This window comes from Aotus nancymaae, unplaced genomic scaffold (genome assembly GCF_030222135.1).
Source record: "Aotus nancymaae isolate 86718 unplaced genomic scaffold, 86718_ANA_hifiasm-v0.15.2.pri h1tg000021l, whole genome shotgun sequence".
NCBI classification, from domain to species: domain Eukaryota; kingdom Metazoa; phylum Chordata; class Mammalia; order Primates; family Aotidae; genus Aotus; species Aotus nancymaae.
In genome coordinates, this window is record NW_026988433.1 from 19,037,908 (window position 1) to 19,053,200 (window position 15,293).

Genomic DNA, 15,293 nt, shown 5'->3' on the forward strand with positions numbered 1-15,293 from the left:
TTGTTTCCTGGCTATGCTACTTCCTAAAAAAAAATGGCTGATACTCTGCAGATAGATCTCTCATCCCTGCAGTGGCCCATGTTCCTCTGCTCCATATGTCCCTCTAAAGATGTATCTTCACTATTTCCTGGAATAGGCAGGTGTCTTGCTCTGTTTCAGCTTTTTTTCATTTGAGAATATCTTCACCACCCAAAACTCGGAGGCTGGATACAGTGGCTCATCCCTGGAATCTGCTGCTTTGGGAGGCCAAGTCGGGAGAATTGCTTGAGCCTAAGAGATCATGATCAGTCTGGACAAAGTAGTTGAAACCTGTCTCCACCAAACACCTAGCTGGTTGTGATGACATGTACCTGTAGTCCCAGTTACTTGGAAGGCTGAACTAAAAAGATCACTTGAGCCCGGGGTTGAGGCTGCCCTAAGCTATGATCATGCTGTTACACTCCAGCCTGGGCAACAGCAAGACCCTATGTCAAACTTGGAGTAACACAGGGACTCCATCTAGAACCCAGACAATACTTCCTATGGACTTGTGGCACTGAGTACTGGGATGAAAATAGGATGAGTCACCAGGTACCATCTTTGCAAAACAATGAGTTAGCTGCAGGTGCTTCAATTGTAGCTGTGAACTTGGCTGCAACCTCAGTGCCCTTCTGACTGTCTTTTCCTTTCCTAGACCCTCTCAATACAGGAGGCTTCCCCTTAAATCTGACTCTTAATATTGAGCACAACTTACTGGCCTTAGGTAAGGGTGAGGAAAGTGTATGTGGAAACAGGAAAGCTCAGTCTCCCTTGACACTGACCTGATCATGTACCTGATACCCCTCAGGTGAGCCCCTCATCCACCTGTGACCTCTAGGAGACACGTGTAGTATCACATACTATCCTGAGCCAAATATTTCTGGAATCAAGACAAATAACAGCTGAGGATGCCACTGTAGGGTTTCTAATTTGTTCTCCTTCTTGAAGGTGATGTCTGAGTGGCCCTCAGAATGAGGTCCTTTCAACCTGGGGGTCAGGTAGGCAGCCGTTAGACTTCTTAGCCATCGTGAGCTTTTCAGAGCCAGTTTTTAATTACTCACCCCTAGGGCTGTCCCTGAATGGCCATCTCTAGATATATGGGGTATTGCTTTCAAATATGAATACTTAAATGTAATTACAACCGAGTCTTTCCAGCATGGGGGGTAGTCACAAGTCTGAGCACCTCCATAAAGATCCCCGTGTTAGCTCATCAGAACTGGCTAGAAAGGGGTATCTTGCAATTCAACCTTGCATCAAGTATCCTCTTATTTCCTGTATCTGCCATGGCCCTGTTCTTTGAAGCTTCCTGGAGATGAACTCTTCTGTTCACAACAGTCAAGATTCAAAAACTAAACCTCTATCCCAACTGCAGATCCCTGGAGACCATTTGGGGAGATCACTCTATGGAAGACAAAGTGCTGGAATGTCCACCCCTCCCAACCATGCAGGATGAAAATCCCAAAGAATGGATGCTACATCAGACACTGCCTCTCCTCCCTGTTGGTGGGGGAATACATTAGCTCAGGTGCTACTTAAAATTCTTGTTAGCCTGTCAAGGCAAGGCAAACAAAAGTGACACATCAGATGACTTTGATCTCAACATGAGGGCTGAGGATCTTGTGGTGAAATAAGCACTCACAGGCTTTATTGCTTGCTTCTCTAACAATGACATAAGGAAGCCTTGAAAGGCCAAACCATGATAGAAGGGCCTGTCTCATTGCAGCCTCAGTTCACAGTGGAGAATCTTTCTGAAGAATAGCAAGGTGCACTTGGGCTTGTTTGAGCTTGGAGCAGGATGCGAGGTTGGGGCCTTGGGCCAATAAGCCAACCCTGGCACTGCCAGAGTCTGGTCTTGGCTCATCATGATTATGTGCTCTGAGAATCGGATGATGGGGCCTTGAAATACCACAGCTGCCCCACAGAGCCCCATTATTCAAAATGCTTGGCCAATAAAAGGTCTTTTATCTGTATGGAGGTGGTATAAACAAGGCATACTGACTTCAGCCAGGTAGGGTCTTCACCTCTAACTTCCAAGCACTTCTGCCACCTATAAAAACAGGATTGGGTTCTGATGGTTGAATAGAATCTGACTTGGCACAGGAGAGTGAGTTCCTAGCGAAAGGACTCTGACCCTGGACTCCACTGGTTCCTTGAGTGCAGGCCCTGGTAGAACAGCAGCTATTAAATGTGTTCAAGATCGGAGTGAGATGAAAGCATCTAGCGAACTGCTACTTTCATAGCTCATATAGATGAGCTGGGTGTTCGGCCAGCCTTAATCGGGCTTTGGCATTGTCTGATCTGCTATCTAGGCTCTCTTTGCCCTACAGCATCCGGTATGGTGGCAGCCACATCAGAGTTGCACTAAGCATCCATCCTGAGACCGATGACTGAGAAACTGACTCTTAAAAACCTAGTCAAACTTCTGTTGACCCTACAGGCCTAGATCTGAAAAGGCCACGGCTTTCTCACCCACCTGTACCTGGGCTACGATTTTATGGCCTGGCGTTCATATGCAGGAAACCTTGCTTTGCACTAGCAAGAACAAGTCTCAATGACCTCAGCATTATTCCTCAGTAACATCAGCGAATTTCTCTGTAGGAATAAGCTTCCCTCGAATATGAGGCCATATAGGGTGAGGCTGGGTGTCCCTTGCCCGACTCGGGCTCAACCAGCTGGTGACATCAGACACTGTCATTTCCCAACTGCTATTCAAAACCTTGATCTGGGTGAACTAGGATGTATGAGCCAGAAATACCATCTTCTGTCTCAAGGGATTATATTAGACAAGTGCCTGTTTGCTATAGACAGCATGGCATGGTCCAGGTCCACTGGCTTCTTGGGTCGCTTGGGCTCTTTTTTTGAACACAGGAACAACTTGCTCAAGGAGAGAATCGGGATAGCTGTGAAGACACCTGGGGCTCCATGTGGCTGGTAGAGATGTGAACTCGCAAGGCTCAGCTACCTCCATGTTCATCCTTGGTGTCGGCTGCTGAAGAAGCGCTATGCATTAGGTTGGCACAAAATAGTCAGGAGTTTTGTCCCATTACTTTCAATGGCAAAAGCCACAACTGCTTTTGCACCAACTTGAAACCTAAATGGCCAAGAGACTCGGTCCGGACATGTAATGGGATAAGAGGTCCATGGGCCACAGGTCATCTTTCCACATTGAATTCCCAATGCAGGGAGCCTGGGAACCTCTGCCTAAGGGTAGAGTTTCCTCTTACATTGAAAGATGCTCTGCCTTCTGTGTCTCTATAGTCAGACCTGCAAGGTCACAAGCAGTCCTGCAGCTTTACCCATGTTCAGAGGTGGAGCTTCTGAACAAAAGGTAATGACAGAGCAGACACAGATCTTCCATTCCCTGCAGGCCAGTGAATTCTCTCCTGCCACCATGGCCACTGAGGAAGCCAAGGGTTTTCTCTAAAGAACAGAGATCTGGGAGACAAAGTTGAGGGACTTGGAAAAAGAACTTGCTTCAGGGGAACAGAACTGCCTGTATTATGATCTAGGTTTTGACTTAAGCTGCTATTCTACATCCCAGGCTTCTCTCGATTCCTCCTGGCTCCTGGAGGGTGAAGCCTTGGGAGCCTGATAGGAGGCCAACAGGGAACTTTTAAGCCAATCAAAACTGAGTCACGAGTGGGAGTTGTGGCGCATGACTGTCAGCCTAAAGTGTAGGGAATGAAGCATCTTGCATTCTTCTCTGTGCTTAGACGATCTTGTCAAAAACAGAGCTGTGTGCTTAGTAGAGGCTAGTGAGGAACTGCCCTTGGCATCTGAGTACAAGCAGAGGGTAGTGTCTGCCTCAGACCCCAGCAGGGGAAACAATCTCAGGCCCTGGAGTCCAAAATAATGCCACAGACTCATCTGACTGGTTCAGGAGGATCCCTCTGCAGTTCCTTCGGAGAAAATTTGAACTCCTTCCATAGGTAAGAGAGTTAGCAACTAGGAGTGAATGTGGAAATCTGTCACTGGAGTGCAGGGCTCCAGAGTCCTTCTGGACACCCACTTCCTAGGATGTCCTTGTGGGTGCCATTGCTTTATTCTTCACCTGGACTCTGGAGTCTCACTGGGTATGTGGACTTCATGGACACTTCCTAGTTTTGTCGGGCAAGGAGCTTGCTGGCTTAGCACTGTCGTCCTGGATTAGATTCCCCACCCTATTGGATACGAGGATACTTCTTCACAACCACTGTTGCCTGTGTCAGTGGACCTGCTGCTGAATGTCAGTGAAGTACTCCTGAGTTTGACACTGCTGCTCCCAATGTAAATGCAGACTTGTAATGAGTGGGAGCCTTTAGCTGGCCCTTTGGGCACCAATTAGCAAAACCTTCAGAATAAAGCAATATATTCATGTAGAAAGTCAATGTGACATTCTTGCTACATCCAAGATTTCCCTTTCCTTGAACTAAGTGACATGGACTAGTCAGTACCATAAAACAGTAAGACTTGCATAAAACTACGTGGACTACAGGGCACACTGGTCTTTTGAGTGACTTGGAAAGTGTCTCTAGCTCTTTTACAGAAAAAAACAGGACAGGAGCTTTAGTCTTCATGTATTCTACAAGTAACTCATGGCAAGTGTTACATGCTTCTACCCACTCCTATTCCTGTGGCATTTTTGCAAACACCTGACCTCAAATTTAGGAATGCATCATATGTACATGTGATGTTTTGAGTTACTAAAAGACAGCGCTTCGATCAAACTGAGCCCCATTATCACTAAACTTATGAGTCCTCAAACTTCCAATTCTCAAGCATCAGAACTCTTGACTACACAAATGAGGATCCAAGTGTCACAACATTTGTGGCTAGTCAGTATCACAAGTGTCCTTTAAATCAGTTTTTTTAATCCCAGTCTTATTCTTCCTATATAGGATGGGTGACATCGTACATATGCCCACAGCTCAGAGGCTTCCTGCTCCTGTTCACATGTCCTCCCAAAAGTTCTGTCTCCCAGCCGTGAACAATGGAGGATAAATACTGCTTCATACACTCTTTCCTCCAACCTCCTGAGAAGTATGTGATCTCAGTTACCACTCAATGCCTCTGTGGCTATTCCACCAATGCAAATTGAGAAGTAGCTGATGTGTAAAAAGATGAAATAGATTAACAGAACGGAAGCCTTGCAGTGAAATGAAAGTTCTCAATAGACTTCTCTAGTCTGTCCTTAACTTTTCCGAGAATTCTAGAAGGTAAAGCCAGGTGACAGCATGAAGACTAAAGCCTGCTGTCCTGATGTGGGTTCAGCTCAGAGGAGAGCCTCACTGTTCATGGTCCATCTAGGCTGGCTTTTGAGCCCAGAGTAGGCAGGCAGGGGGAGGGCTATGGCAGTGCCAAGGTTTGTGTATTGGCCAGAGGAGTCTGGTTTTTGTCACTTTGTGGTCTGAGTCAGTGGTTAATGGAACCATATGCCAACTGCCTCATGGGGCCCTCTGTTTGACTTTATTGGTCAATAAAGGGTCTGTTTTCATTCTGCACACTAAGCTGTTGTGAACGGAGGGCACTGATTTCAAGTGGAGTCTTCACCTTCAGGACCTGTAAGCATTTCTGCCACCAGGAAGGTAGGATCTTAGAGGTGGTCTATACCAGCCTTCTCAAACCATGTCTTTACATTTTTATGACCAGTTAACCCAGAATGGTGGATAACCTGCAGGACTCTGACCCTGGACTCCTCACTGGTTCCTTGAGTGCAGGCCCTGGTAGAATGCTCCTTGGCAAGAAGTCAGTGAAGAGCTTCTTGGGTGTCCTCTAGAGGTGCACGTGAGGGTGTTGCACTGCTGGGGCTGCTGCCTGGTGATGAGCATCTTTCCTCTATCGTGATTCTTCTCCCTGTTTTGTGTCTGAGGGGGATAAATGTATGAGACCCTTGAATGGTTTATTTGCTTCACTGACATGGAATCTAGAAACATCCACCTACAAACCCCATCCATAGATGTTAGGAAAACTTAATCTCCACTTATGAAGTTAACTTTTAAGTTTCTTCTATTCCTGGAAAACCGTATAGAGTTGTAAATTGTTCTAAATGTATTGTGATTTTTGACTAATCTAAATTTGCCTACACTTGATAGATGTTTCCTGAACTGGAACTTGGTTAACTTGATCCAAAACTCCATGCATTTCATTGCTTTAGGGTGAAACATCCATGCTTATCTAGCATCTTTCCTTCCCTGGAGGAACAACTAGACCCTTACCTAAAAGACATTTTGTTATACTTACTGGAGCATTCAAAGAATACAGATGCAATGTATTCTAGCTGAGTTCACTGTTCCAGGCAGTAAGTTTGCCCTTTTATTGTAATTCTTTGTATTAAAACTTTGTTTTCATAAGAAGTAAATATTCTTACCCAAGAGTAAAAGTTTTGAGCAACATTTGCCATGTTGGTGAAGAACCAGTGGTTTTGTCACTTCCCAAGAAGCTCAAGGACTGAAAGCCAAGAGGGAAGAATCCATTACTGTCCTGACTTACTTCAAATTGTGGCATTGGCAGTTGCTATACTTAAGGACAGATGCCGAATGGGTTCATGAGATGAGGGCATCTAGTGAAACAATCATTCTTATCACTTCCATGGATGAGCCTGGGAATTGGCCAGCCAGGGTTTCCTAAACTATCAGCCTTAATTGAGGCTCTAGCACCAATGCTTGGCCCTTAGCTTCAGGTTCTAGTGTTGACCTATAATCTCAGGTGAGGTGACCACACCAGAGGGCATCCATCCTGAGTGTGGTCTCTCAGATGGACATTCACATTCCCGCCCAAATCTCTAGCAATGGACTCTAAGTCTAGATTTGAAAAGGACATGGCCTTCTCAGACTGAGATGACTCTAAAACCTGGCGCTGATATCTTCCCAAGTGCGATCTGCTCCTGTAGGCATGTCAGTGACCTTAACTCTTAACTCTAGGTAAAACTCATAGTATTTATCCCTGAAAGTGTTACAGTTCTCAAGTATAAGCCTATATGTAGGGGGAAAGCTTGGGAGTTCCTTACCTGACTTGGGTTCATGAACCAACTGTTCATACTATTGCACCACTTATGTCTATTCACCTTCTGGACTTAGCCTCATCTGAGTGAGCTCATGATAACTTCAGAGCTGGAAACAAGATGCTTAATATGCCCCTGGCAATGGACCCAGGTATAGACCCATGCTTGTGGATTACTCAAGTGAGTATGACATCTTCTGTGTCTGGTATCTGGGGCCAGCCCCTGAATGTTGGGAGAACCTGCTTGCAGGGAGCATGGAATGGAATAGAAGACACCTCCAAGGCTTTGATTCGCCAGCTGCTCACACGTGTGCTTGCTGGGCTTGACTGGCCCTTTCTTCACTTTCCTTGATGCACATCCCTGGGGGTTCAAGCCCTGTATGCGACCAAGGAATCAGTTACTCCAGACAGGGAATGGAACAGGTCTAAGACCACTGGAAGTATCCTTCCACATGGAATCCCTATTCTTAGGTTGGGAAGAGAACCTAAGAATGTGGATGCTCACAGGTTGAGGGTTCCTACCCTACTGACAGAACTCAGCCTCCCTTTCTTGAATCACCTTGTGACCTTTCCAAAGTATAAGTTATCTAGTGGCCTTTCCTGACTTGGAGTGAAAGCTCCTGAATGATGTCTAAGGTACATACAGGTTCTGATCTATTGCCAGACAGATCAAGCTCAGCTACCAACCTTGGCCACTGAGATTTCCTTTCTCATGTAACTGGGAAGGGGGCTCTGGGAGACCCAATACTGGGGATTGAGAAGGAGTTGGACCACAAGTGTTCATCTTGGGCAGAAGGAAGTATATACCTATTATATTCTAGGCTTTAACTTGGAACAGCTCTTTAAGCTTTTCTTACACATTTCTCCGGGTTCTTGCTCATTTTTGGTCCTCTTAGCTAGGTCAGAAGCCTGGGAAAGGCCAAAAATGAGCTTGCTCAGGAGGAACCATGCGGATCCAGGTTGGAGGGATTCATGACTTACAATTCTTGGCATACTACTAGAAGGGTAAGCAGTGAACACTTACTGCATTTACATAAATTCCCAGCATCTAATTGCTCTGCTGACTAAAATTCTCACCATGTCTTCAAGGAAATGCATCTGTGTCAATGCCAAACCTGGCAAGAAACTGCCCTTGGCATCTGGGCATAGGAAGGCTGAGGCTCAGGACAGGGAGTAGCATCTACCTTAGACTCATATGGTAAACTGAACCTCAGGATTCCAAGTGTGGAGAGAAAGAATAGTCCACAGGCTCATTTGTCCCCTGCCCCTTAGTTTTGTGAGAATCTCAACATGTTTCTCAGATGAAGTACTTTGACAACTGAGGGTATGATGGAAATCTGTCCCCACGGGAGTGCAGGGCTCCAGTGTATACTTACTAGGGTGTCCCTGTGGATGCCACTGCTCCCTGGTTCTTCCTCACCTGGATTCTGGAGGCTACCTCAGTGTGCAGACTTGGTAGGCAAGACCCTTACTTGTATTGGCACTTAGATTCCCCACCATATTGGGTAGGGTGCATCCCCTTTCAGGAAGGGACCTGGCAAGTAGTCATGAAGGGCTGGCCCTTGTCTCAGTATAAATGTAGATTTAAGTCAACAGCAGACCCTTCAAACACTTCCTGATTAGCAAAAAGTAAGCAAAGAGCTTTCAGAATACTAAGGCAACACTTCCATGTAGAAGGTCAGCATGGAATTCCTGTGAAACCTGAGATTCTCCTTTATTTTGAACTAAGTGACATGGATAAGTCAGCCCCCTGGGAGAAGTAAAAACATCTGGGGACTTGTACCCTGTGCAGTTTCATGCACCATGCACTGATCTTCTAGTGACTTGGAAGGCGTCTGTTTTTAGCTGCTTCACAGCCTGTTACAGAAAACCTAAAAGGAGCCACACAGAATAGTAGTTTCAGCATTCAAGTATGACCCATCAACTAATTCAATACAACTCTTATGACTTCTATTTCTGCAGCATGTTGCCACATACATCCAAACTCAAACTTCATAGTGGTATCTAATAGTTATTAGAGAGATGACACTGATTGTACCTCTCAGTGCAGTGGTAAAGGAGTTGTGCACAAACTTCGAATTCTCAAAAGCATCAATTTTCTTAGATGTAAATCAATACAAATGGTGGCCCTATACATGTGGCCAGTTGATCACAAGTGTTCCTCAATCATAGAGTTGTTCAGCTTTTACTCTAGTCATTCATCTATGATTGACAGACATCTTACAGATGGGTGGAGCTCTGTAGAAGCTTTCAGTTCCTCTGTTCACACACCCCTCATGTTCTGTAGAAAATGGAAGAACAGACACTGCCTCAGACTACCCAACCCACCCCCAACCATCCCCAATTCCTGTAAAAACATGTGACCTCAGTCACTGTCTAATACCTTTTTGGTGATTCTGCCAAGGCAGAGCAAGAGAAGTAGCTGACATGTGAAGGATCAACTGAAGGAACTGCTAAGGTGTTGGAAAGCTTGCAGTAAAATCTCTTGGTTTCTCTAGGCCTCTGTATCTTCTGCGTTTTCAAAGGAGTCTAGAAGGTGAAGCCAGGTGATGGCAGAAAGACTGCTGTTGATGCCCTCTTGGCTCAGAGGGCCTCATTCCTCAAGGTGAAATCTACCTGGGCTTGAGACAAACAGGCAGGCGAGACCAGAGGGGTCTGGTTTTGCCACTTCCTGGTGACATGCTGAAAGTCAGTGCAAGACTCCAGAGCCTTAGGAGATGAATTGCACCTGCTGCATGGGCCGTACCCAAAACATTTCTGGTCAGTAAAGAGTTGGTCATTTTCCACATGTTCATACTGTTCTGTCCATGTGAAGGTGGTATGAATAGACAAGGTCCAACTTCAAGTATTCATCTTGATAACCTCTAATCACTTCTGCCCACCTGCTAGAAAAGAGCTACACTAACCCTACCCACCATGAGTGAATTTTTGACCAGCTAATCCAGAATCTAGGATAACCCATAAAACAATCTAGACTCCTCACTGGCTCCCCTCTGAGAAGGCTCTGGTATAAGAATCCTTGTCAAGAAGCCTGAATGTTGAGGGTAGCTGTTAGGTTTCTGATCAGAGGCACATGCCAGTGTGTCCCATCACTGAAGATGGCTGAGATTGCTATGGTGAGGCTGAGACTCTGCTTAGTCATAGTTCCTTTCTTTGTGGCTACCACGTGGTTTAAATGTTTAAGGATACTTAAACAGTCTTTTTTATTTCACTGAATTCTCTTAACATACTGAAGGGGCTTATAACCTGGCAATCTAATTCCATAATTCAGTCTATACTTAATGAAAAACTTCCAAGTTTTTTTCCCCACTACAAGCATTATAGACTCAAAGTGGCTCAGGTACTGGTGGCCAGAAAGGAATCTCTTCCTCCATGACTCTACACTGGACAGTGAATCTCTGGCCAAAACAGTGTTTTAAGGAGATGAGAGAGAGATAAAGGTATCTAGTTAAGTATCCTCCCCATAGCTTGTATGGATGAACTGGAGATTTGGCCAGCCGTGATTTCCAAAAGGTGAGCCAGTCTTGATTGGGTTCTAGTGTTGATGTTCTGTTCTAGGCCCTTGGTTAGGTTTCTCTTGTCCATCAAATGCAGAGAAAAATGCTAAGAATCCTACAATGGGAAGCCGGATGAAAAGTGGAGAGACCACTGTCCTAACGGTCTTGGCTCAAGAGAGCCTCACTCTTCAAGGTCCAATGGGGCTTGTTTTTCATCCAGAGCAGGCAACAAGGTGAAGCCTGGGATAGGGTCAGACTTCATGTATTGACCGGTGGGGTTGGGTTTTTGTCACTTCGTGGGCACCTGAGTCATATGGAGGAATCCTGGGGAGATGTCTCACAACTGCCCCATGGGTCTCCGTGTATTTGAGAGACACTTCTGGTTGATAAAAGTTGTCTTTTTCATACGTTCCAACTATTCTGTACATATAAAAATGGTATGAGTAAAAGCATCTGACTTCAGGTAGTCTTCATTCTGACTTCCAAGTCCCCTCCCTACCTGACAGGAGGGTGGGGATCTTAGATCTACACTAGCCCTACCTACCATGCATGTCTTCCTTGTCATAACCCAGGATACAGGATAACCTATAAGATCCAGAATCAGGACACCTCACTGGCTTTTTAAAGCCTCCAGTAGAATGCTTTTCACCAAGAAGCTAATGAAGTTGATGGGTATCTTAGTTGTTGTCTCTAGAGGCACATATGAGGGTGCCCCACTGCTGGGGATGCTAAGACTAATTGGTGACACTGAACATCTTGCCTTTGTCATGGTTCCCCTCCCTGGTTTGTGGCCACTGAGTAGGATAACTGTTTACAATCCTTTAAATGGTTTACAATCCTTTAAATGGTGTAGGGTTTGAAACCTGTCATCTTGCAAACTTGTGAATATTAGAGGAAGTGTCTCAACTTGACTGAAATATTCCTTCCACTTCTGAAAAGCACTATGGACTTGCAAATTTCCTCAGTGTATGATCCTCTTGATTAGTCTAATCCATCTTACATCTGGATGATAGATGCCCCCTTCAAACTTCAACTGACTTTAATATGTCCCAAAACCATGAATTCCATTGCCGTAGGGCAAAACACCCATGTTCTATTTTTTTCCCCCCAACCTGGTCATTTAGTTTTAGCTAAAACTTTGTACGTTTAGCAGGGAGTATTTGAACATCTAGGTGCCAGGTGAATTCACTGCTTATGGCAGTGAACTTTTCATAAAACTACATGGAATTACATAATCTGTGGCTTTCTAAAATAGATCATCACCCAAGATTGAAGGCTCACTCTGAATAATTATCTTACTAGGTCCCTACAGATCAGCAGTTCTGTTGCTTCCCAGGGAAGACTGGAGACTGGCAAAGGAAGAAAAATAAGAAAATGCCCACCTCTAAATGGCCCAAGGTGGGCCATTCTTCCCCTTTCTTGCAAGGAGGAAGAATCTGTGTTCCATGATCTTATATTGTGGAGTTAGCAGTGATTGATCCCCAATGAGTTTCTCCCCAAAGGTCAAACAGTTAAAAGGTGTCTAGTAAAATGCTCAGTTTATCTCCCTTCCAATTCCATGGATAACCCTGGAACTGGGCTTCCCAAAGTTGGGCCAGGCTTTAAGTAGGCTCCATCAGCATTGTTTGGTCTTTGGTTCTAAGCACAAGTGTTGCTCTGTATCCTCAGGTGAGTTGGTGACCAAGCAGGAGACTGAACATCTGTCCTGAAAGTATGGTTACTAAGGGACTGACTTTCAAATTCTAGCTGAGATCTCTGGGTATTGACTCCATAGGTGTGGATCTGAAAGGGACATGACCTTTTCTTAGACTATACTGGCAGAGAAAAACTTGACAGTGTCTGCCAATTCCAAGTCTGCTTGTGTAGGTGTACATTGGTGACCTGGACTCTAACTCTTAGTATCATCATGGAATTTCTCCCTAAGTTATGGTTCTCAAGTACAACACCCATGAGTTAAGTCTGGGCATCCCTTGTCTAGCTCAGGATCAATTGTTCATATAACTCTATCATATCATTCATCTCCACCTCTGGTCTTGGAACCTTAACTGGGTGTCAGTTTCGGGGCCAGAAATTTGACCTTTAACATGGCTGTAGAGATGTCAGATATAGACCTATACTTCTCTATTAGACAATAGAGCACAACTACTGTCTGGTGTCCAGGGCCACCATCTCCTCCTCCTCGTGATTGTGAACAGTTGTATCTCAGGAGAGCATGGGATGGAGCTGAGGACACCTCTGGGGCTTTGACTCTCTGTAGATAATAGTTCACTGGGCTTAACCAGCCTTTCATGGTTTTTTAATACTCATCCTTTGGAGGCTTAGCTTCTTGTGGGCTCAAGTTGTATGTGCTCACAAAGGCCCAAAAGAACATTGCAGACAAGCCATTGAACAAGAAGTCCAAAGACCATGAGAAGTATCCTTCCACATGAAATCCTTTTGCTGGTAAGAGCCTGGGAACGTCTATGCCCAAAGGTTGAGGGTTACTACCTTACTGGCAGAACTGATTCCCTTTTCTTGCTTGAATTTTCTTGTGGCATCTCCAAGATCAGAAGCAACTTTGTGGCCTTTCCTAGGTGTAGAGGGTGGGAATTTTATTTATTTATTTTTTTATTTATTTTTTTGTAGTGCTGGTTTGGTAGTGGTGAATTCTCTCAGCATTTGTCTGAAAGATTTTCTCTCATTTATGAAGCTTGGTTTTGCTGAATACAAAATCCTTGGCTGACAATTGTTTCAGGAGGTTAAAGATGGGGACCCAATTCCTTCTGGCTTGTGAGGTTTCTGATTAAATCTGTCAACCTATAAAGGGAAATGTATCAGATTATCAGATGCTTTTGTCTGGTAGTACTTAAGATTTTTTTTCATCTTCACTTTAGATAACCTGATGACTATGTGCCAACGTTATTTTTGTGATGAATTTTTCAGGTGTTTGAACTTGTATTTGGATGGCTATATCTCTTGTAAGGCCATAGAAGTTTTGCTCAATTATTTCCTCAAATGTCTTCCAAACCTTTAGATTATTTCTTCAGAAACACCAATTCTTAGGTTTGGCCATTTAACATAATCCCAAACGTCTTGGAGACTTTGTTCATTTTTTTTAAAAACTCCTTTGTCTTTGAATGATAATATCTGAAGTACAATGCATATTGACTCACAGCAAGACAAAGCTCAGCTACCACCCTTGGGCCAATTCAGGTGGGCATTCTCTTATGTCCCTGGGGAGAGGGCTCTGAGAAACTCAACAGTTGAGGTGAGGACTTCAGCCATGAGAATTAAGATGGAAGTGCATCTATGTTCTCAGCTTTGACTCAGAATGGCTGTTTAAGCTGCCATGGAACACTTTTCTGGGTTCTTGCTCATTCTTGGCCTCCCAGCACTGCTAGGGAAGTCTGGGAGCCTCATGGGAGAGACCAACAAGGAGCTTTCTCAGGCCAATCAAAGCTGTACCAGGTTGCAAAGGGTCATGATTTGTGACCAGTTACTTGAAGTGTAAGTAAAGAAACACACTGCTCTCATGTCAATCCTCTGTACTTATTTCTGCTTATTAAATCTTAACCATAATTTGAGAGAAATGCAGCTGTGTCCTTAATGTAGATTCTGAGAAACTGATCTTGGTATCTGGGCACAGGCAGGCTAAGGCTCAGAAGAGTGGGATCTGGGATTCAAATACAGAGGAAGGAAGAGCCACTACAGGCTCACCTGCCTGGTCTTCTAGGGATCCCCTTAGTTCCAAGGAATCCTGAAGTTTTCTCAGGTAAGAAGTAACTCAGTAACTGAGTGTAGAAATGAGACTGTCTTTGAAGGAATGCAGGACTAGAGGGTACCTCTCCTTGGTGTCCCTGTGGGTGGCATTGCTACTTAGTGAGTTGTCCTTTGCCTGGAGTCTAGAATCTACCTGAAGTTGCAGATCGAGTTGCCCAGCTGGGCAGACTGCTACCCAAGCTGTCCTACAGATGCAGTTGCTGATCATGAAGTGAGAAACTGAACCCTTCCCATCAATTGCTGGAAACCTGGCACTGGCCACAAGCTTCAGACTTTGTTCTGGTCTCAAGTCCAGATACACTTAGTTTAATAAACTAAGTATTAAATTGTCTTGGGTAGCGGGTTCTCTTCCCTTTGTGAAGGATGCCTTGTCCTTGTGACTGGGTCACATATATGAGATGGATGTGATGGTGAATGCTCATGAAGTGACCACTGTTTTCCTCTTCTGGCATAAATGAAGATCACTGTTGTCAGTGGGAGTCTCCGGCTGACCGTCTGGACAGTCTTGCAGTAAAACAAGCCTAAAGCAGAATTCCAAGGCAACATTCTAACGGAACGTCAATGTTATTCGTATAACACCTTGAGGTTCACTCTAAGTAGCACAAAGAATAAGTCAGGATCTTGGGAAATGTGAACTTCTGAGGGATCTCGAAATACTGAGTTACATTCAGCATGCACTGGGTATCCTGGAAAAGCACCGGTGTTATAACCTCTTAAAACTGCTCTAAAACTTCAGAAGCACCCAGAACTGTTCAGAGCAGTTGCTTCACTCCTCAAGCAAGGCTGACCCGTGTCTGGTTGCAACTCCTGGTGAAGCTTGCTTATTGTATGCCTTCCCCAACTCCTCTTTGCATCAGTTTGGCACAGCAAACCTCAACTTCATAAGTAAATACTGTGGTATGTACAAGTATCTTCCTGATCATAATCATACTTACAACACAAGAACTCAGTCAACTTTTGGTATCGACCTGTAAGCAATCTTAGACTACTTAAATCAGGATCCAAATGTTGCCCCCCACATCTTCTGGCTGGCATCACAAG